This window comes from Chelonia mydas, chromosome 4 (assembly GCF_015237465.2).
Source record: "Chelonia mydas isolate rCheMyd1 chromosome 4, rCheMyd1.pri.v2, whole genome shotgun sequence".
Classification (NCBI taxonomy): Eukaryota; Metazoa; Chordata; order Testudines; family Cheloniidae; genus Chelonia; species Chelonia mydas.
Genome location: NC_057852.1, coordinates 47,054,790 through 47,077,376, shown reverse-complemented (window position 1 = coordinate 47,077,376; position 22,587 = coordinate 47,054,790). Strand labels below are relative to the sequence as shown.

General features: G+C 37.7%; 1 long non-coding RNA gene across 1 annotated transcript in view; it reads left to right on the top strand.

Annotated features, from left to right (window-relative positions):
- The window catches only part of LOC122465587, a 134,776-nt gene extending 112,816 nt beyond the window's left edge, over positions 1–21,960 (top strand). Inside the window, exons 2-3 of the long non-coding RNA XR_006290530.1 lie at positions 20,160–20,693; positions 21,520–21,960. This is a non-coding gene — a long non-coding RNA (uncharacterized LOC122465587). The remainder of the gene's footprint in view (positions 1–20,159; positions 20,694–21,519) is intronic.
- Positions 21,961–22,587: the final 627 nt, after the last annotated feature.

The window sequence follows — 22,587 nt, the reverse complement described above, 5'->3', positions numbered from 1 at the left end:
AATGAAAGGGTCAATAGCAAAATGTAATTTGGTGTTCCAAGATTATGACATGCTGGTGATTCATGTTAAAGGGCATGCCAATATAATGGCAGATGCTTTACCTAAGAAGCATATGAAAGGACTTCCCTTGGGTAGTTAGTGGGAACCACGGCTTTGTATCAAATTATGATTTCCACTTTTGTATCTTGTGCTGACCACCATTTTGTGTGACCTTGAAAAGTTCAGTCTTATGTTCATTCCAGATGCTTGATCCAGGAAAGGTGGTGACACCTACTTGAATGACTATGAGAAAGAAGCCATCACAGTGCAATCAAGGGCCATCAAATGTGTCTCTTGACTGCTGGTCCAGCCCCATGGATCACAGAAGACTAAGGCCAGATCCACACTACAAACTTACACTGGTATAACTACATTGCTCAAGGGTGTGAAAAATCCATACCCCTGAGTAACAGTTATACAGACCTAGCCCTGGAGGGTGTGTGTGGGGGGGGCTTCTCCCATCAACATAGCAGTTGCCTCCCATGTAGGTGGATTAACAATGCCAAAGGGAGAAGCTCTCCCATTGGCATAGTAGCGTCTTCACTGAAACATGACAGTGGTGCAGTGCTACACTGTTTTAAGTGTACATCTGCCTTGACTGGAGGAAGGGGTAGAGATTTTTGCCTGGGCATCTGGCAAAAATAGTGAAAGGCTGTATTTATAGGAATGATCTCTGTGAAGGAGAGGTAAGTCTATCACCACATGCCAGAAGAAAGGGCTTGAAGAAAGGAAACTCTGCCGAAACTGAATAATAGATTAGACCTCGGAGTCATGGAAGGGATGAGATCAGACTAAGGACAGGTGGGGCAGAATGTGTGTCAGGATTTTTATTGTTTTCAAAGATGTATACCTCTTTTGTGCTTTTTAAAAGTAAAATGAGGGAAGTTAAAAATTTCCTTTGCGAATCCTGTGTTTGTTTTTCTGCCATGTTGTCCCTCAAAGGTGTTAAACTAAAGGCACAGTACCCACAGAGGCACAGTACCAACAGCCAGGTGGAGTTCTGTGAATTCACAGAGGTTAGGGTGGCTAGTCTTTAAAGGCCCATAAACCAAGGAAGGGCTCAGACAAAAGGTCTGGCAGTGCACTGTACAAACCAGAGTCAGAAAGTTACTGGCCCATATCCAGCCCCAGCAGGTTTAGAAGCATGTGGGACCCAGGATTGGTTTCACTTACAACAGACTGGTGCCTGTCTAGAAGAGAGGACTAGGCCAGATTGAAACACACTTAACTTCTTCAACTGCCTTTTTAAATATGATGATCAGTTTGCAGATTTTCCCTGTGCTGCTGCTTTTAAACCATTTGTCACATCTCAAGCTGGTATCAACAAATGGGCAACTACATTAAACGCAATAAAATGGCATTAACCTTATACTACTTTAGAGATAATGGTAATAAATAAACTGCCACACTGTATTAAACAATTGGCTACCACAAGATTCTAGTCTGACTATAACAGAGACAAGATTTTGTTTGTGTGAAAATTCAATGCTACAGCTAAATTTAGATTAAAAAAAAAGCTGCGGTGCATTTTTTAAATATTTTTAAAACTATGGGATTCTAGAAACAGTAAATTATCATTATACAAGCAATTCAATTAAAGTAATCTTTTGAGATTTAATAACTATCTTTGGTAATGATCATAATAGTGAGAGAAGATATAAAGTGTTCAGTTTTATTCCAATCTTTGAAACTCTGTTTCACTTCACTGCCCCACTAATTTATAAGCTATATATTTTGGACTCCATAAGGAAGGAAAGTCAATTATAAACTATGCAGAGCAAGGGATATGCTATTTTACATTTATTCTGGTTTGTGAATATAGGTTAATGGTGTATTTATAAGTATAAAAACCCAAGCTGGTCATTTAGGGCCAAACTCCACTGCCTATGTAAAGACCAAGGCAAGACTTCATACATTATGGTAAGTGAACCTACATGTTAGGCACTGGGATCTACCCCCATGGAACCACTGAGCTAGAGAGAAAATGACTCAACAGTTCAGTGGTTACAGCACCTCACTTTGGAGGTGAGACACTCCTGGTCTATAGTCCCCTTTTGCCAATGAATATTTCAGTATTTATATACAGTGGAAGAGCTTCAACAAGAGAGACTGAGAGAGCCCAGTTGGTAGATGGGAGATAAAGTTCAAGACCTTGCTCCAGAGCAGGCAGAGTTGGGGGTTCAAACCCAGGTTTCCCATGGCCTGGATGAGTACTCCTCTGATAGTGCATTTTGTGTGGGTTTAGGTATGCTCTGAGGAGATCTATTGCTTTGGGCTCTAAAGGCAAGGAAACACCTAATTTGTGAATACAGCTGGAGTTTAGGTGCTGAGTTGTTGGATGGTGTCAGGCTTTAGGCAGCTGTGCGCATACTCAGCCACTGAAATTTAAGTACATTGGGGTCTTTATCAGTGGAAGCTTAGGAACCTAAAGACTCTAAAAAAAGAAAAGGAGGACTTGTGGCACCTTAGAGACTAACATATTTATTTGAGCATAAGCTTTCGTGAGCTACAGCTCACTTCATCGGATGCATTCAGTGGAAAATACAGTGGGGAGATTTATCTATAGAGAGAACATGAAACAATGGGCGTTACCATACACACTCTAATGAGAGTGGTCAGGTAAGGTGAGCTATTACCAGCAGGAGAGTGGGATGGGGGGGGAGCCTTTTGTAGTGATAATCAAAGTGGGCCATTTCCAGCAGTTGACAAGAACATCTAAGGAACAGCAGGAGCGGGGGGGATTAAACATGGGGAAATAGTTTTACTTTGTGTAATGACCCATCCCCTCCCAGTCTTTATTCAAGCCTAAGTTAATTGTATCCGGTTTTCAAATTAAGAATAAATGGACACAAATCAGACGTCAAGAATTATAACATTCAAAAACCAGTCGGAGAACACTTCAATCTCTTTGGTCACTCGATTACAGACCTAAAAGTGGCAATTCTTCAACAAAAAAACCTTCAAAAACAGACTCCAATGACAGACTGCTGAATTGGAATTAATTCGCAGACTGGACACAATTAATTTAGGCTTGAATAAAGACTTGGAGTGGATGGGTCATTAGACAGAGTAAAACTATTTCCCCATGTTTATTCCTCCCCCCCCCCCCCCCCCCCGGCTGTTCCTTAGACATTCCTGTCAACTGCTGGAAATGGCCCACTTTGATTATCACTACAAAACGTTCCCCCCCCCCCACGCCCCGCCTCACTGTCCTGCTGGAAATAGCTCACCTTACCTGACCACTCTCGTTACCGTGTGTATGGTAACACCCATTGTTTCATGTTCTCTCTATAGATAAATCTCCCCACTGTATTTTCCACTGAATGCATCCGATGAAGTGAGCTGTAGCTCACGAAAGCTTATGCTCAAATAAATTTGATAGTCTCTAAGGTGCCACAAGTCCTCCTTTTCTTTTTGTGGATACAGACTAACACGGCTGCTACTCTAAAGACTCTAAGCGCCTACAGGATTAGGCAGCAGCTGAGTGTTGGTTTTGTGAATGCCAGTAGCACCTAAATGTTGGAATTAGATGCTCAAAGTGGCTGTTAAGTGCCTAAATCCTCCTTATGAATCTAGACCCAGGTAACTTTAAAGAAGAGAAAACACTGGATTTGTTCCCTCAGAATGGTCCACATCCAACTCATCTTATAGTAAAGGGAGCTTATTTTCTTCAGAAATGCAAATTATATATATATATAACACACACATTCATAACAGGTATGCACTGTACAATAACTACATATGACACATCAGGAATATTAAAAACAAACAGAAAATGAAGAACTAAACGTGAACAGAAAATCGAAAACAAATGCTAAATCAAATAAATGTGCTATGCATCTTGCTCTAGTATTCACCAAATGCTGGTTTCAACACACCAGCAAGGTAATTTCAAAGCTATGAAGTGAAATCCTGAACCCATTGAAAGTAATGTAAGTTTTGCGATTGTCTTCAATGCGGCCAAGATTTCACCCATGATAAAACCCTTGAGGTTCTGAATATCCATAACCTCTGTTGAAGTCATTGGAAGTTCCAGCACTTCTCGGGATTGGGCCCTAAATAATTTTGGTTTACTTTAATGATTCAACTAAATAATGCATTTGGTAGTTAATATTTCATTTACTTTTGTGACCAAGTTACATAATGCATATTCCAAGTTGCGCAGCTTGCTGATTTTTCAGTGACTTATGTACATATTTTTCTAGTCAAATTGTTATGCATGCTGCTGATCAAAATTTACATATTTTAATAATCAGGATGCATAATTCACTACTTTATTTTGCATATTTTATTAATGAAGATCCATGTTCTGTTGATCCCTTTCTTCTTTTAAAGATTCAGTTGCCTGCACTTTCTAGATTGAGCTACTGTATACACATTAACTGTTGAATTTTACAATGCTTTCTGAAATATGCAGCTTGTTAAAGAAGTTGCATTGTCACATATATGCTAATTGAGCTGCATACTTCACTAGGTGAGTGTGCTTTGCCAACAGAAATGCCTATTAGCTGTTGAGGCTTCATGTACTTTGTTGCCCAAGTGTACATTTCAGACTAATTTTCACATTTTTTGTGAAGATGCATATTTTATGGATCTAGATTGAATTAAATATTGAAGAGATATGTCATGTATTTATCTGTATATCAGTTTCCTCATTACTGCTCTTTTATGTTTTTTTTAATAAATTGAATTGATTTTATATTGCTTTAGACTGTACAACGACTATACTTTTGAATTTTTTTATTTATACCAGAGTGTTTTTCTGTAAAAACTACGATGAGGACTATATTTTTCTCTTAGGGTAAAAATTTCAAAAGCCTGTTTCCCATGTTCAAAAGTCACTTAGGTACTTGGGATTCTCTAAATCTCATTGAAAGTCCTGTAGATGTTCATAATTTCAAAAGATTATTAATTCAATAACAAATCAAAAGATGTGATAGCTAAAGAATCCAATCAATTATAAATTAAATCAGTTTTCCATAAGAAATCTATTTACATAGCACGCAGTGCAGGAGACCATAAGACATAACAAAATTCTACTGCTAAACAAACCAGAATTCAAATCATACACACATGCACCTATCCAATAGTAAATACATTTGAAAAAAAAACACTGTTTATAAACAATTTCCATTCAAGCTAAAAGGCTGAATTCATCTAATAAATTTATGACGTGTTTTCCCCCTTTCTAAGTGTAATACATTTCAGATTCTCATCTTTGCCAGATTATTAGTAAATGACAATACACAGCCTAAACTGCAGTCAGTTAGTTAAACATCAAAGGAAATTAGATGATAAAGTATATCGCTTAAATCAACCATTAATGCATATGCATTTTAAATATTGGGATACTCATTAATTAGCAAGGCTCATCAGAGATCAGTAATATTATACACAAATTCTACAATTAATGGATTTATATTATAAATTAGTGGGGCAGTGATGTGAACTGATGTATAACAGTAGATACACTTCATATCTTCTTCTGTTAATATTATAATTATTAAAGGTGGCACATTAGTAATTACATTCCAGAATACTAGTTTCATTAAACAGGTTTTTTTTAAACTGATATAATTTTTCTAGCATGCTGTGGTTCAGAAATGTGTAGTACAGTAGCCACTATACTCTGTTGTCAAAAAGAAAGAAATATCAATTGACATACATGTGAAGGAACAGTTTTAAAATACTACTTTTGTAATATTGTATAGTCTCTTTAAAGACCAAAGCAAGCCACAATGAAAACAAGGAGTTGTGAGACAAATTATTGTAAAAAGACTGTCCATTTAAACATATTGATGTGGCCTGAGTCTTTACACGATAATATGAACTAGAGCTGGTCAAACCATGCAAAAACAGTGTTTGAACATTCATGTTCTATCCAAGAAGAGTAGGGTGAGACTCAGAGTGGTGGTCCTGATTGCCAGTAATGCTTCTATGATTTCTTTTTATGTGAAGGGGCCGGATTCTAGAAACGAGGTGGTAGTGTTGCTTGACTCATTTTTCTGGTATACTATGAAGTCTGAGTGATCTTTTCTTTGAAATAAGATGATTGTTTCTTGCAGCAGAGGGTGCTGTGCCTGAAGGCGAATTGAGGATTTCTGGGTTTATGAAGTGGTTTAAAGTCCAAAAATTCTTTGCTAACTCTTTAGTAGAGGAGAGGTAGGCTTCTTTCAAGGAAATAACATAGGTTTGTAAAAATTCTGAGTCAGTCTGTATCAGAACATATTTCAATACCACCACTCATTTTTTTACTCATTTTTTTTAGCAGGTCATCCACGAATTATGGGAAGTAGGGTGGGAGAGGAGAATTTGGTGTGAGACAGCATTACTGGTAGTAGTCAAGGAGTGGTTGTAGTGCCTCAGTAATTCTTCTACTCCGTGGTCTCTTAGTTAGGTAGAATCTTCAATATGAAAATTTTGGAATTTGGCAGGATTCAAGAGTTTTTGGTGGAGGAATCATGGTGATGGATTCCTTTTGCCTCTGAAAGGAGAGCATTAATCTCCTCCTGGAGGAGAATTGTTCTGATAAAAAGAGGGTGGGTGTATGTATGTTCTGTCCACATCCAGCTCAAGAATGGTCCGCTCTGTGGGGGAAGGAGGGAGCTGTCCAGAGATTATCAATCAGGAACCTAAAATAGAGACTTTAGAAAGGATGTTTTGACGCTTCAGAAGCATCATCCAAGCTTAAGGAAGGTCTCCCAAGTCTCATGAACTTCATCACAATTTCAGGCAGTGTCCTCTTGGAAGCCCTTGTCATCTGAAGGTTTCTAAAGTAACAATGCAACTCACTTGAAAATGAAGGTTAAAAACACGTGGAAATTACAGCTGGAATATCATGTCCTATCAAAAACTTGGCATGAGTACATAACAGTGCCCTTTATCTACCACTGTTTTCTCTGTGTTTGAACTGAATTAAAAAAATCTCACCTAATCTATAATGTCTATATAGATTCTTATTCCATGCTTACCACCAAGATATCGGAATGCTTAAGGGCGCTAGATGAGCTACTAGTAGGAGTGCTCTATAACAGAGGCTGTTTATCTGTCTACAACTCATCAAGACATTGGACACTCTACTTGGCCATTGCAGCTAAACGTAGTTCTAATTTTGGTCATGGGAGACAGAGCATACTTGATGACAGGACATGGCTGTAGTATGGATCACTACCAGAGATCAGGCTGACTTAGAGATCAGATCAAGTTCAGATCTTACTGCAAGACTCCCCCTTTGATAAGTCTTTCTCCAGGAAAGCCATGGCCCCCACTGGAGCTCTGGAAGGAAGAAGAAAAGAAAATATGAAAAAAACTGCCTGGAACCTGGAGAAAGAGTAAACTGAGGTGCCTTTGGGCAGGATTATACCGATGCTGAATGTAGTTTCATACTTAATACAACAGTCAGAGGCACCTTATCAATATCATAGGTAAAAGATGATTGACAGACAAACTATCCAGAGTTGTTTTAGCTGTTTCCACTTTCTTGGAATGACTGGCTTTCCAGCAATGTGGCTAAATGAATAGAAAATGTCTCAGAGATCACACCGCTCCATTCATTTTTGGAGAGAAGTGACACAGTTCTTCAACAGTGCACCCCCATCATCACTACCAACCAGCAGTATTTATTTAGCATGACCTTTTTTTATAAAAAAGATGCTGTTTATTATTGTATGTTTTAGTAGTAGTCACTCTGAATGCCTAAAATTTGCAAATTAGAAATTGGCAGACACAAATTACTGTGTGATCTGGTTACAAATGATCGGAGGAATAAAGTCATAGCAAGTCTCTGCAGCTGGCTTGGGTGTTTTGTAGGTGGATAAAAGTTCAGATCCTCTCCTCCAGAACAAAATCTTTGGGGAAAAAATGAATGTGTTTTGAGTCTCAGCTCAAGTACTTTTTTCAAAGACTTTTCATGATCAGTCTTTGTTTGTAAGTATAGTATTGGCTCTGTTGCCATGCCAAAAATTTTATGTATATTAGAATGAATCTACTGTTTTATTATAATCATCCCATTCTTCCAAGAATTGTTAAATTATTGCACACACAGTAAAACAACTGAAGTGCCAATATATATGAAAATAAGTTTTGGATTTCATTCAGTTTATCTCTAAAATATCTGCTGAAAATAACAAACATAAATATTCTGACAGGAGCAAAATAATAGCATATTTTTTTCTAAGAAACAAGGATTCACATTACCGAACTTAGACATAAATGAAAAGACATAACTCCTTTCCATGAGCAAAACTGAACATTATACATGATGAAATGAAAATTGGAGCTCAAAAGTATATTTCCGCAGTTAAAATACAAACACTTATCCTCTCCGGTTTCATAGTCACTCCTAGAATCAATTATGTAATATTTTCACAGTATTAGTTTAGTAGACTGATCAAAGACTGCAGCTCACAATCTAATCCCATCTCAGTTTGTGTGACTTTCAGCAAGCAATTTGACTGTGCTGTGTTTTTATGTCCACATCTGCAAAACAAATAAGGGTAATATTTATCTACCACAAAGTAGTATTGTGATGATAAATTCATGAATTAATGCCTGTATGATACTTAGAAGAAGTATGGTAAAGTGAAGTATACAAAAATTATTACCTACATTTACTGAGAGCTTTCCACATACATGGGCTGGACTTCATAACAAATACTGTGGTTGTTTTCCAATGTTGAGAAGGATCGGTCAAGACAGAAAATAAACAAAGTAACCTTCACATAAAAATGATTGAAAACAGTCCAGAATTCCTTACATTAAGGTGTATTAAAACATGAACTACCAAAATGTTACTATGATAAAGGCAGAAGGGTACATTTAGAGGTAAAACTAATCTGTGTTACATTAAAATTAGTTCAGGAATGTCTACACAAGCTGCAGTCATACCCCATAATTATAATCTAGCTAGCTCAGGAACCAGAGCAGTAAAGCCATGTCTGAAACCAGTGCTGCTATGGCTTCACTGCTCTGGTACCCAAGCTAGCTAAAGTAAAGCTATCTTGGGTATGTCTGCATGAGCTGCAGTCACACACCATGATTGCAGTATAGACATAACCAAAGTAAACATGGAAGGAATTTAGCTGATATACTATTCCTTAGGATAATGTTCAGTGAAACACTGGCTGGAAGATACAGGGAAATGATTGGAGGACTCGGTGCTTCGAGTGTGCCTATTGCTAATCTATATAAAGAGAACAAGGCCTACAAGGTAACGCTTGTGTTGCCTGTGTCTGGTGTAGTGGGAAGCTGACTCCAGGAAGGCATAGACAAGACTTCTTCTCTCCAAGAGAAGGTAGTAGCTAGGTGCCTCACAACCCTGGGAAACGTCACATCAGCATTCTCAACTGTATATCATGGTTGGCCTAATCATGATCTTAAACTTTTCTCTTTAGTTTAGTTAGCATATTCTTATTGCAGAGAAGTCCTTCAGCTTGCACCAAGTGCTCTTCATGCTACTTCTCACATTCACATCATAGCTGGACACTGAGCTGAGGTATTTGAATTGTTGTACGGACTTTAAATCCATACTACTTATATAATATGACCATTATATCATCATGTGTGTCTTACTGTAATGATAAATTATATTGCCTCAACTTTGTTCCTGTGTAACTGATTCACTTTCTAGAGGTACTGTAATAAAGACCTTTTTAACCAGATAAAGTCAGACCCGAATTATCAAACTTGTCTTGTGAAAAATGTGAGTGAAGAGAAAGTTTTGAATTGTATATTAGGTCACTGATGCCTTGTAACGTCTCAAGATCAGAGATCTGAAACCAAGGTAGTGATTCACTTTAAAATTGTCTTTGCAGAGTAACCCTGGAGCTGTTTGCAAATCCAGGACTGCTGAATCTTTCATACATGTGCCAAAAGACAGAATGATAAATCTAGATATGGTAGAATGAAAGGGCAGAAAGGTTGTGATGTATTGGGTTTTGTTTGGTAACTTTCAAGGACAGGGAAAATCTGGGATAAAAATTACCTTTATTTGGGTGAAGTCACAAAAGTTAATAAGGAAAGTTTAATATAGACTGGTTTTATAAAGAATTATGGGTGTTATATTTTTAATTAAAGGTACAAAGAACTGTCTGTAGTCAGTACAAAACAGAAAACTTCTCACTCTCTGTGGATAAAACATCTGACCTCCAAGTACTTTAGCTGCTAGTAGTATATTAAAGATACTTAGCATGTTTCAAATATAGATAGCCACAATAAATATGGGTCACTCATGTGCTCACTGAATATTACTTTTATTGGGATTAATACATTTGCCCTAATACCAAAGATATGACAGTCACAACTTGTATCTATCCTGTGCAGGAAATTCACTTAAAAGTACTTTCAAGACACAGTATATAAAACATGCAATATAAATGCAAATACAATATAATGGAAAAAATATGTGCTACTAGCTGAGCCTTTTGCAGTGATTTTGTAACAGCTATTATTACAGATGAGTATACTTTCTCTAGGTAGCTATTGAGGTCCTTGACCTTGTTTCCATTACTTCAATTTTATATGGTAAAATATGGCACTGTAGAAAGTCTTATTGGGAGCATCTATTTTAACTTTTTTTTTTTAAAGGTCTATGATGCCTTTTTGTAGGCTAAGGAGATTTGTTCACTCTCTACACAGGTTCAGACACTATTACTCAGTGGAAAAGGTTGCTTTCAGCCTTAGAGTTACAACTGGTGCTGAATTATATGAAAAAGAGTTCCTAGGATGACTGAAAATGAACAAAATTAGACGAAATTAATCTCTTGCAGTTTTTACAGTATTTAAAGATAGGCATTCTGAATAAATATAAGAAAGTAGAAGGTGAGTATATGATGATCACATTTAGCACATCTTGTATGTATTATTTAATGGAGAAAATATGGAAAACTATATAGAACTGATGGAAACAAATAAAAAGAGGAAAAGACTCAGAAGGATAAGGGTTTGAGTCAGCAAAGTAGTTACACTCACCTTGAGTTAACTTTACTGGGACTTCACTTCTATTGGATCACATGTGATTAAAGTGAGACATCCTTAGATTCCATCATAGTAAATGAGCTTGAAGTTTGCTGAATAGAAGCCATACTTTATTACCTTTTTGGAAACTATATCACCCCATGAAAACTAGGAAAGCAGACAGATCTCTGGCAGAGTGGGAGAATTCTTCACAACAGTGAAGGCTGCTTTAAAGTTTCTGTTTTTCAGTTCATTATTTTATACACAGGATTTTCTCAACTCTTCCATCGAGAACTTCTAACAAGCATTTAAGGACGCTCATGACTCATTATGTTTTGAATTTCTGTCATCTCATCCCACGGGTTTAAATATATTTATCTTCAATCTCTATTCCTTTGCCACATTTTAGTTTTCATTTCTGATGGCCTTTTTTCCCCTCTTAGAATATCGTTTTGTTTGTTAGTTTATTTTCAATTTTATTGTGGGCCTTTCTTGCATTTTTCTCTTCAGTAGTTTGCCTCCTTCATGATTAAAGCATGTTTGTGATGCTCATTTGAGAGAGTCTAATTTTTTAAACTTTGCTTTTGTTACAGATTCATGAAATGCCTTTTGAATTTTTTAAAGAAGACATACACTTCAAGAATAGATCTAAAGCTGGAAGAATTGAACAATAATGATCTCATTTTAAGAGAAAAGAACTCCTTCGCATGCAGTCTATTTTTTTATATTTTCATTCAGCCATCTCTTTGTCATAAAACCTCCTAGTCCTGGGTGCAGTTCCTTTTCTGTCTTCACAAAATAGTCATTTTAAAAAAAGGGCGGGGGAGTTTTATATCTTTTAAAACCTATTTCTTTGATGAGGGATCATATTGCACTGAGAGTCTAATTTAGAGGAGAGATAGGTGTACTAGTTCCAACATCTGTAATTTGAATTTTTATTTTAATTATTGTCCTGTTTTCAATAGGAATGTCTGAAGTTCATTGTCTTGATGGTGCTGGAAAGTGCAGGTTTTGCAGTGTGTGTGTGGATACACACACACACACACACACAATCCCCAATTCAGTGCATTCTTCATATGAATGAATTTTTAAAAACTGAAAAATGCTGGGCCTGATTTAACTGTAATAAATCAAGAATAACCCTATTAAAATCAATTGAGATAGACTAGTGTAAAACCCATGTGAGAGAAAATCCAGCCCTTTATCCTTTTAAAATGTTGAATCTACAGTAAATGCAACAGTAATCTGTGGCATATTGCTCATCAGCTTCTGAGTTCTTATAAGGCAGCATTCATTTTCATAATAAATCTTTTATAATACCAAGGTAGTTATATTTCCTATAAACAGCTGACTGTCACAGGGCCAGATCCAACTGCAATTTAAGTCAATGAGTTTTGCATCCAAGCACAAACAGTAAACAACTGTTGATATTTCAGAGTAGCAGCCGTGTTAGTCTGTATTCGCAAAAAGAAAAGGAGTACTAGTGACACCTTAGAGACTAACCAATTTATTTGAGCATAAGCTTTCGTGAGCTACAGCTCACTTCATCGGATGCATTCAGTGGAAAATACAGTAAGGAGATTTATATACACACAGAACATGAAAAAATGGGTGTTATCATACACATGGGTGTAAGGAGAGTGATCACTTAAGATGAGCTATTACCAGCAGGAGAACTGTTGATATTGTGAGCTGTGTATGGACCAGACATAGGCCATACTTGGAGAAGGAATCCCTCTTATGCAATAAATAATAAGTCTGTTCCTATATTCTACCCTCAGTTTCACCTATAGAGTCTGGTTGGCAGCAGTCACATAAAAACTGGGGCAAAAGTTCAAATATCACCTTTAAAAAATTACATGCTCATTTTGTAAATGCATTAAAACACTTCAGACAATGAAAAACATTAACGCTGATAAATGCACACCTTTGCCTTGTACTTGTAGCACAAGTACATTAATTAGCACTCAATACAGTCTAGTCTCTGCAATTTCTTAGATAACAGGATTTGTGGTTTGTTCTCCTCCTTACCATGCTTTGAATCCTGGGTTGCATAGTTAAGATAAGTTCTTTTGCATTGTGGGGTTGTTGGTTTTTTTGTGATCATGACAGTGTTTTTTACATTTTTCCTTTTATTCACATTTATGCTTAGTTTAACAAAAAAGTAGTGTTATAGGTACTCAATCTGTTTGCAATTTGGTAAATGTATTGCTCTCCTAACAAATATTAGCCATGTCTCTATTTCTGACTATCCAAGTAACAGGTAATCTCAATGAGCCACATCTCCAGCTCTGACTTGTATTAAATATGCACTACAAACAAAATAATTCCTTAGGTTAATATTTACTAATGTTTTATGGACATTAATTTTTTTAAATTAACTCAAAATACAGTGATCTAAGCACTCTTCCACACTACTAAGTAATTCATAAAAATTCATAAAATAGAAAATTAATTTAAAGGTCAAAAAAATCTCATAAGAATAGATGACCTTTGATGCTGGAAATCATGAGAGATTTCTTCAGCTTGTTCATAATGTATTATGCATATCTTTTTTCAAGAAGTTTTCATGCTAAAATAAGATTTTTAAATAATAAGGCATGGATAGAAGTAGTACCACTATACCATTTACAAGATTATTACTATTAAAGGTACAGTAGATGAACAGTACTGCATGCATAAGAAGATATTTTTCTACAATAAAAGTGCCTTTAAAGTAGTAATAGATGTTTTATTTGTTTGAATAAACTTGAATTGCTGTGTAACAAGATGGAAATTGAACTCCTTTCTTTAGCCACAGAAGATGTACCTGTAAATAGGCAGCATCTGTGCAAGATTCTCTATATGGCTCTACCTCTGTACCTCAACAGTGACACAGAAAAGGGTGAAAGCAGGATTGTTGTGATTTTTCTCAAACCCTGCAAAATATTATGTGTTAAGGGGGAAACAGAGGAGGAAAACCATGAGGACTTTGTTAAATAAAACATAATCCCTATGCTTGGTGGTTCATTCCATAAGCATGTATTTATAAAAATCCCTTATACTCTTACAAGATTATTACTAAAAAAGCACACTTTGTGCAAAATGAAAAGCTTGAAATTTTTAAAGTACAAGAACACAATAATTAACCCCCCACTCTACTATCTAATTTGGATTACTACTCTTTTGGACCTTAAAAATCAAGTTTTACAAACTTCTCATCGCTTAATCAATCAGGGAAACAGAAGAAATGCCATGTACATTTCATCTCCTGACAAGTCCTGGCTCAAAACTCAAGATGCCTATGAAAAACTGCATTAAAATGTCCATGGATATGTAATAGCTCCAAATTGTTATTCCAATTTCAAAGATATTTTTCATAGAATCATAGAATATCAGGGTTGGAAGGGACCTCAGGAGGTCATCTAGTCCAACCCCCTGCTCAAAGCAGGACCAATCCCCAACTAAATCATCCCAGCCAGGGCTTTGTCAAGCCTGACCTTAAAAACTTCTAAGGAAGGAGATGCTACCACCTCCCTAGGTATCGCATTCCTGTGTTTTACCACCCTCCTAGTGAAAAAGTTTTTCCTAATATCCAACCTAAACCTCCCCCACTGCTAACAAGAACAAATTTGGCATGCAAACTTTCACATTTAGCAAAGAGGCTCACAATTAGGCAAATTTCAAATATTATTAATTTGTTTGAATATTTTACACAGCTATAATGACAATTGGCCTGGAAGAATTTTTTTTTTGTTACATTTCCAATCTTGCTATATTATATCAATAACTAGAGCATATCAAAATATTTGGGTTTACAGTGGTGACATTGCAGAATTTTATAAATCAGTGTATCTTGTTTGAAATCATAAGACTCCTCAAAACAATACTTTCTGGACTCTTTTCTTGCAAATGCAGGCATGCTTTAAATTATCTCTGCATGTCCCCATAGAGGAGGGCTTGAAAATGAGAATGTTGCCATTAACTTCAATGCAGCAGGAGCTTGCTTCCAGGTTTATAAATACCTTTTTATGAGGAAAGGCTAAAGAGATCACTTATTCTCACATGAGAAGGGAAGCTTCTAAACGACTGACTAGAAATATTCATACTTATGAATGAATATGCATACTTACCATACAGCCTAGTGAAAGTTTAGGAAACCTGAACACATAATATATAAATGATTAACTTAAATTACATTAGTTATTTAAATTTTAACTATTTCATTTAAAGTTGTAACACATGGGATTAGTGTGTCATATTAAGTAAGCAAAGCAATTATGAATGAAAGTAGAGGACAGCTAGCCATTTTTTTGGAGACAGAGAATGAGAGAGACGGACTATAACTATGTGGTGATGCAGAGATGTTCAATTGAATTGATTTGAGGAAAATGCCCAAGCCCTTCCATTCTCTGTCTTTCTTGTTACTTTAAAATTATGAGAGACCTTGTGAAAGAAAATGGAGAATGAATAAAAATCGTACAAACGAGGGAGATGAAGAATAGGTATTTCCAGAGGAGCCCATACCATTTATAGGACAAAGGAAGTCCTTTCCTGTTCTTCAGATCTTTACCTAAAATGAACCTGATCTAAGTCCATTGATATGACTAATTCATACATTCTCAAAGTCTTTACCTGAAAGTTAATTTTCTGTTAGAAATCACTTTGGTTTGTACAATCAAGTGAACTCAGCTATAAGGTAATTGAGTTCTTTCGAAACTGCAAGCAACTTTTACTTTCTTTTACCAACATATTAGGTCAGCCTGTTCCTGTCAGAGCTATATCTGAAAAGCTATCATCTTAGTGCATTTCTAACCTCCATTTCTTGGCTGAACTTATGTTTAAGGTTCAAAACAAAACCCATTCAACCAAAGCTGTGACAACAGTAGTAAGCAGCCTCAGGGTCAGGAGAACTATCTGGAGTTCATTGCATGCTTTCACTAAGTATTTTTGCCTCACTGTATCACTGAGTCTATTTGAGCTTGGACATATCACAAGGTCTGTTCATTTCGCTTGAATACCTTGTCTTTCTCCAGCTTTGCTCAGGCCTCCGCCATCTGTTTAGTGATCTGTTTCCTTAGGTTGTATTGCTTGGTGAATGTGCATGTTTGTATATATGCACAAGCAACTTATTTTGTCCTTGCTTGTTCAAACTTCATTGTATTCTTTTACTGCTAAAACAAATAGGGTGGTTTAAAATATTTTCTGACTTTATCTATTGATCTATCTGATGAGCTTCCTCTTGTTCCTGGACTGTGCGTGAGTAGCAAGCTGGGTTTCTCACTTTTGCTCAGTGTTTCTTTAAACTTTGAGTCGCCGAGGTGGCACCTCTCTCCTGATTTTTCCTGATTTTGTTTCAGCTCTTGGAGGTGGGGAGGAAATTCTGGCCTTATTCAAGTGAATCAGAGTTTTGCCATTTCACTGGGGCTGGGATTTCACCCTTGAGCTATGGATCACTTTCAGAATTATTGTGGTGGTTGGGTTTTTTAGCTTCTTGTTGCACAATAACAACATGTGGCTCCCTCCACGGCTGAGATTCCAATTCTGTTATTCTGCCTGTGGAACACCAGTTGAAGTCAAAGGTACCATAGATGGCAGCTTGATGGCAGGATCAGGCCCACGGCAAAAGAATATTCATAACCTGCAATGGTATCTGTCTTTTGGTGTGAGAGGTAAAGGTTTCAAGTTATGCTATGTTTTCATTAAAAACCTCGTTACCTTTTTCTTCTCATTCGAATATCTATAGGTTTGCTGTAGTAGCAGGTCAGAATTATCATGCATTTGACTGAGGATAAAGTCAATGCAGGTTCAGAGTTTAATGGAGTGTTTAATAGGGAAGGGGTGAAAACAACTACAAAACATAGACAGGATGTGCTAAGCGTTTGATTGTAAATGAAAAACGTAGATGCTGAGCTTGTTAGTATGACATAATCACAGGTTAAAGTCGACTTTTCTGGGGTGTTTTATTTTTTACCATTACAAATAACTGTGATCAAATGTTTTTTCTGAAGAAAACAAACCACAATAGAAATATCACATTACATTTTTATGGACAAAAATCGAAATGACTAATATAAAAACATCAGTTTTGGCCCAGTGACTTATTAATCAAAATCAGCACTGCCAGGAGCAGTTGGTAACCTACTTTCCATTCTCAGGTAACTTATGCCAGAGGCCGATGAAAACTGGGAGTGCCGTATAATTAGTATATTGTATCACTGCTGGGCAATGATGGTCAAGGGGAATGTCTTATGTTGCTCAAAAATGATCCATATGGATGGTTAAATAAGTAGCATTACCACTTGCTGAAATAGATTATAAGCACAGTGTTACAGGAACAACTCATGCAGCTGGCAATTTGCCAAATTAATCTAATAATTTGCTGTAATTAGTATATTAACAATGCTTGACACTTTTCATTTTCAAAACACTTTACACATATTAATTAATGAATTCTTACAATACCCTGATGAGGTAGGGAAGCACCATTATTCCCAGTTTATAAAAGGAAAAGCTGAGACATACATATTATATATGGGGACCAAAACCACAGAGAGACTATTTGATTTGCCAAAAGGTCATACAAGAAGAATTAGGCAAAGCGTGGAATTAAACCCAATACTGGCAACAAATCAGAGTCAGAGAAGGATTAGAACTCAGAAATTCTTTTCTTCCAGTTCTTTTCTAAGGCCATGGTTCATTTGTATTATGTATTTAGTTATTTCAACATAGATAACCCATATTATAAAAAAGAATTAGTCACAATAATTGTAGAGTGATGGAAAGCCTAGAAAAAGCATAGAGCATAAAAGAATGACTTTAAAAATAATCTGGAAAAGAGAGAAGAAAACAAAATTAGAAAGCTGGAATTATTTCAAGAATCCTGTTGCCCCAAGATTTCTCCACTAATTTTGCAGATTCAAGAATATCCAAATGTTCAGAAATTTATGCAAAATGAATTTAAACTCCAAAACTTAAGTTTAAGTTTATCTCATCGCTACCCCATATCTTTTTGTTCCTCTCCCAGCACTAGTCTTCAGACCTATGTTTATTAAAAAGCTGTCGTATTTGTTTCATGTTAAACATCCTCACATTTTTAATTGACCATGGCTATGTATGTAGTGTTGTTGTAGTCCTGTCAGTTCCAGCCTATTAGAGAGAAAAGACAGGTGAGGTAGGTGGCTTATTGGACCAACTTCTGTTGGTGAGAGTGACAAGATTTTGAGTTTACCTAGAGATCTTCTTCACGTCTGGGAAACTTCAGGCAAGTGTGCACTTAAAATATTCCATTGGTGCAGATGCACAGTTTTAATGAAGACTCTTTAAGCCAACAGGGGATAATTTCCTATCAGCAGAGTTAATCTACCTCCCTGAGAGGCAGTAGCTATGTCAGCAGGAGAAGCTTTCCCACCAACATCACGCTGTCTATGCAGGGGGTTAGGTCAGTATAACTATGTCACTCAGGGGTGTGGATTTTTCACACCCCTGAATGATGCAGTTCAAACGATATAAGTCTGTGGCATACAGGAGACCTTACTTAGGCTATGTTTACACTATAACCTATGCTGGCAAAACTTATGTCACTGAGAGGTGTGAATATTACATGCTCCTGAGCGACATAAGTTACACTGATGTAAGCATTCGTGTGCCCAGCGCTATGTCGGCAGGAGAGCTTCTCCTGATGACATAGCTGATGCCACTCGTGGAGGTAGGTTTTTTATGCCACCAGGAGAGCACTACTGTTGGCACAGAGCATCTTCACCACGGGCTGCAGCGGCACTGCTATACCGGTACAGCTGCGCCACTGCATCCTGCACATATAGACATGACCTTAGAGTGTCACAGCTAAATACAAGGTTGACCAGATTGTTTAGCATAAGTAGTTAACACACATCTCAAGGGACCATTCAAGGTGAAGTGGCCCATTAACAACTCCCCAGTCACACAAAGGAAAGGAAGGGGGAGTGGGAAACAGCTGTGTGGGTGGGTGGGTGGGTGGGGCATTACTAGTGGGTTATAGATTAGTGTAAATAAATCCAACGTCTCTATTCAGTCCATGATTTTTAGTGTCTACCAAAGTTATGTTCATCTTTTGAAAGTGTTGTTCATGTTTTCTTTGAGGGTCAGGATCGAAAGGTCAGATACAGAGCAATTGTTTTGTGAAAAGTATTCACCCACAGGTAATAGGGTGTTTGTCTTTTATCATTTTCCAATGAGAATTCATTTGAGTGTAGCGATTGTCTGCTTTCACCCACAAAGTTGCTATTGGGACATTTAGTGAACCGGATGAAGTACACCATATGTAATGATAGTATGTATAAGATCCATAGATCTTGAAAGGTGTGTTGTGGGGGGGGTGTTGATCACTGCAGCAGTGGAGATATGTCTGTAGGTTTTGCATCTGTTGTTCTACCAAGGTCTGGTGCCACTTTGAGTTGGCGTGTCCTGATCTGTGGGGAGCTTGCTTCTGATTATGAACTTGGGGACATTGGGGGGTTGTTTGAATACCAGAAGATGTAGTCTATCTTAAAATGTTCCAGAAATTGCCTTAAACAGATTGAAAGGAGCAGTAATTAGTAAGACATGTTAAATATTAGCATAAATATTGAGGCTAATGTTCGCATGTTTATAGTTGTTGTTCTGTAATGATAGTGTGGGATATTACTCACTTGGGAGGTAATGGTCCTTTAAGAAGAACATACAAGATGCACACATACGTGTTCAGGAATGATTGAGAGAGGCCGAGAACAAAAAGAAAAGTAAGAATTAAAGCTGGTTATGTAGTGTTCAGCGATCATTTATTCAGTGAATTTTGTGAGGTTTTTTTAATACCTTATGTTCATTCTTCACCCAGTATTTAGAGCTCGATGAATAATTCACTTGTGTGTGTGTGTGTGTCTTAATATATAAGAATGTCATGATTTTTTTTCACATATTTACTTATTATTATTAATTTGTCTAGTTTTGCAGGCCATACAGACTGGAGAGTTAGTCCAGTCTGTTCTTGGAGTAAGGGGCAGGTCCCAGGTGTCCAGTTTCAATAGTGCTCTAGCCCCATTCCCACAATGCACTGAACTCTTTTCTTCCTGACCCTTACACAATCTATATAGGTCCTGTCCCTTATTTTCACCAGTAGTAGCGTGCTGCACTAACCACATCAGTACAGCTTTCTGTTGCACTCCTTACAGATGAATACAGGTGACAATGGATACAGCTCCAAAAGCAGCTGCCTGTCACATCAAGAATACCTGGGTGCTGATCAACATCTGGGTGGAGTACATTGTCCTCCATGATTTCAGCTGAAGCAGCAGGAAATTTCATGTGTACCAGGAAATGTTATGAAGGCTGGATCTGATGAGCATTCAGCAGGCTCTGTCCCAGTGCCAGGAACAGTTGAAGAGCCTAAGGCTCCTATACAGAAAGGTGAAAGAATCAGTCAGACCAGGAGGGCTCATCACACATGCCTCTTCTACTAGGAGCTTGACTGGATGCTGTCAAGAGCCAGCAGTACTGAGCCTGAAGTGTCTCACACTGCCCTGATAAAAGGAGCTGGCCTCATTGTCCAATAGGAAGCAGCAGGGACCATGAAGACTCTCCTAGAAAACACAGAGGGTGAAGAGCAATTTATTCTACACCTTTACCCAGAGGTCCACTTTGCAGAAACCTCTGACAACAACTCCAGGAGGACATGGTGCTACAGCAGGAACCAGGACCCCAGGCTGGTAAGTTACAATGCCCTTTCCTCCAGTATCCCCTCCTGTTGTGATGCTAAATTCCCAATTTTAAGATCCCAGGCATTTGAAGTAATGTGTGTTTATTTTTCCTCCCTGGATTACATGCCATGCATTGTTCTATGGCTGTGTGTGTGTGAAGTGCAGTGCTGAAGCCACCCCATTGTCATATCCTATCCCCTTACCAAATTCCTTGAACTCCCCCCCCAACCCCCCGCCTCCGTCTAGCCCCTGCCTTCCTACGACCTGACTTCACAGAGAACCGAACTGCATAAATTGGAGGAGACAGCAGGGGAAACAGGTCCAGTATCACAGTCATAAAAATGCAGTGCAATATTCCTCTCCAGTTATCTGAGGTAAAGGCTTACGGTGCTGAGCTGGATTTTCAGGAAACCTAATAAAATTATGGTGTGTCTCTCATTCCCATTGTTAGGCGGGCACAGGAGCAGGATTTTCTGGTAAAGCTGAGGGCAGGATGAGGGGGAGGAGTTTCATGGTTCAGATCACCTTTTGCATGAAATCTCCTCAACCTAGATCAGAATGCTAATTGTAATTGCCTCCCAGTTACCTGTTCGAAACAGGATAAACATTTTAAATTGTTAAAAAAATACTGCTAAATTTTTCTCACTTTTTTTGCTCCTTCCTCAAGGGCTGCAACAGGTTCCTGAAAAATGAGGCTGTTCAGAGAGTTAAATCCCTCAAATGATTAAAAACATCAAAATTGTGCCCTTCTACAGCAAAGTTATATCCTGTGGGGGCATTTCTCAGCTTGTTACAAAGGCACAAAATATAATGCTCCTTCTCTTTGAATTGGCAGGAGCTTCAGCTTGTGAGAGTGAAACCATGCCAGCAAGATGGCAGAATCAACACCCCAGAGAGGGAAGGAGTAGGAGGAAGAGGGCCCTGGAGGACCTGTTTAAAGAAGAGGCGAAACCAGGAGCAATTTGAGTTCCTCAGGGCAAGAGATGAGGGGTCGCTCCTCAGCAGGAGGAGGCTTTTGGACCAATTCTTGGATACGACATTGAGAACCTGAACATTCCCTAATGAAATGCTAATTGGATTGGTGGCTGAGGTCCCAGAACCAGCCCATCAACTGCCTCCTCCTCTTCCTCTGGCTGCTTCTTTAGGGCCTGGAAATCCTCATTAAGTACCTCTCTGACCAGCCAGAGGACAAACACTAGACCTGCATGTACTGCCCTCCCAAAACCCCTTGCAGGAAATATTCTTAAGTTTCATTGAGAGCTATTTTCCCCTATTGTTCATCCCTTCTGATGGAGGTGGGGAAGGAGATGGGAACAAAGACATTAAAACATATTCTAAAAAAAATTTTCCAAAGTGAAGTTAACAGTTTATTTTGTATGTATCTTGCCTCAATTGTTCTTTGATTAATTGGTTATGTATTTCCAGGAAATAAACCTACCTCTCAATTGGAGTAAATGTTATAATTTGTTTACCATACTTAGGAAGAAGGATACACACACAGTTAAACTGAAAGTGTTTTGGTGTGGAAATGAGCCCCATGCTTCACACCTCATGTAACTGAGTGGTGTGTGAAGTTTTGGTGCTATGACAGTGGAAATCTTTTTGAGTCTCCCTACAGGTTAAGCAATATCTGAAGTCCTATGGATACCCTGGAGGGATGAGTGGAGTATACGTTGTCTGTGCTGTGAAAATCACCACTGCTTTTCAATATATCAGATGTCTTACTACACACAGGCAGTAAAGGGTGGATAACTGTCTTTCTAAATGCCTTTATGAAACATAACAAACCAAAATAACAAAAAATATACAGGCAATCACACAGTGCCTGCCAGTACATTATAATGAATCCCTGCCCATCTCCCCTCCCCCCCAAAAAATCCACCCCAAACCTTTAAGCACTTTC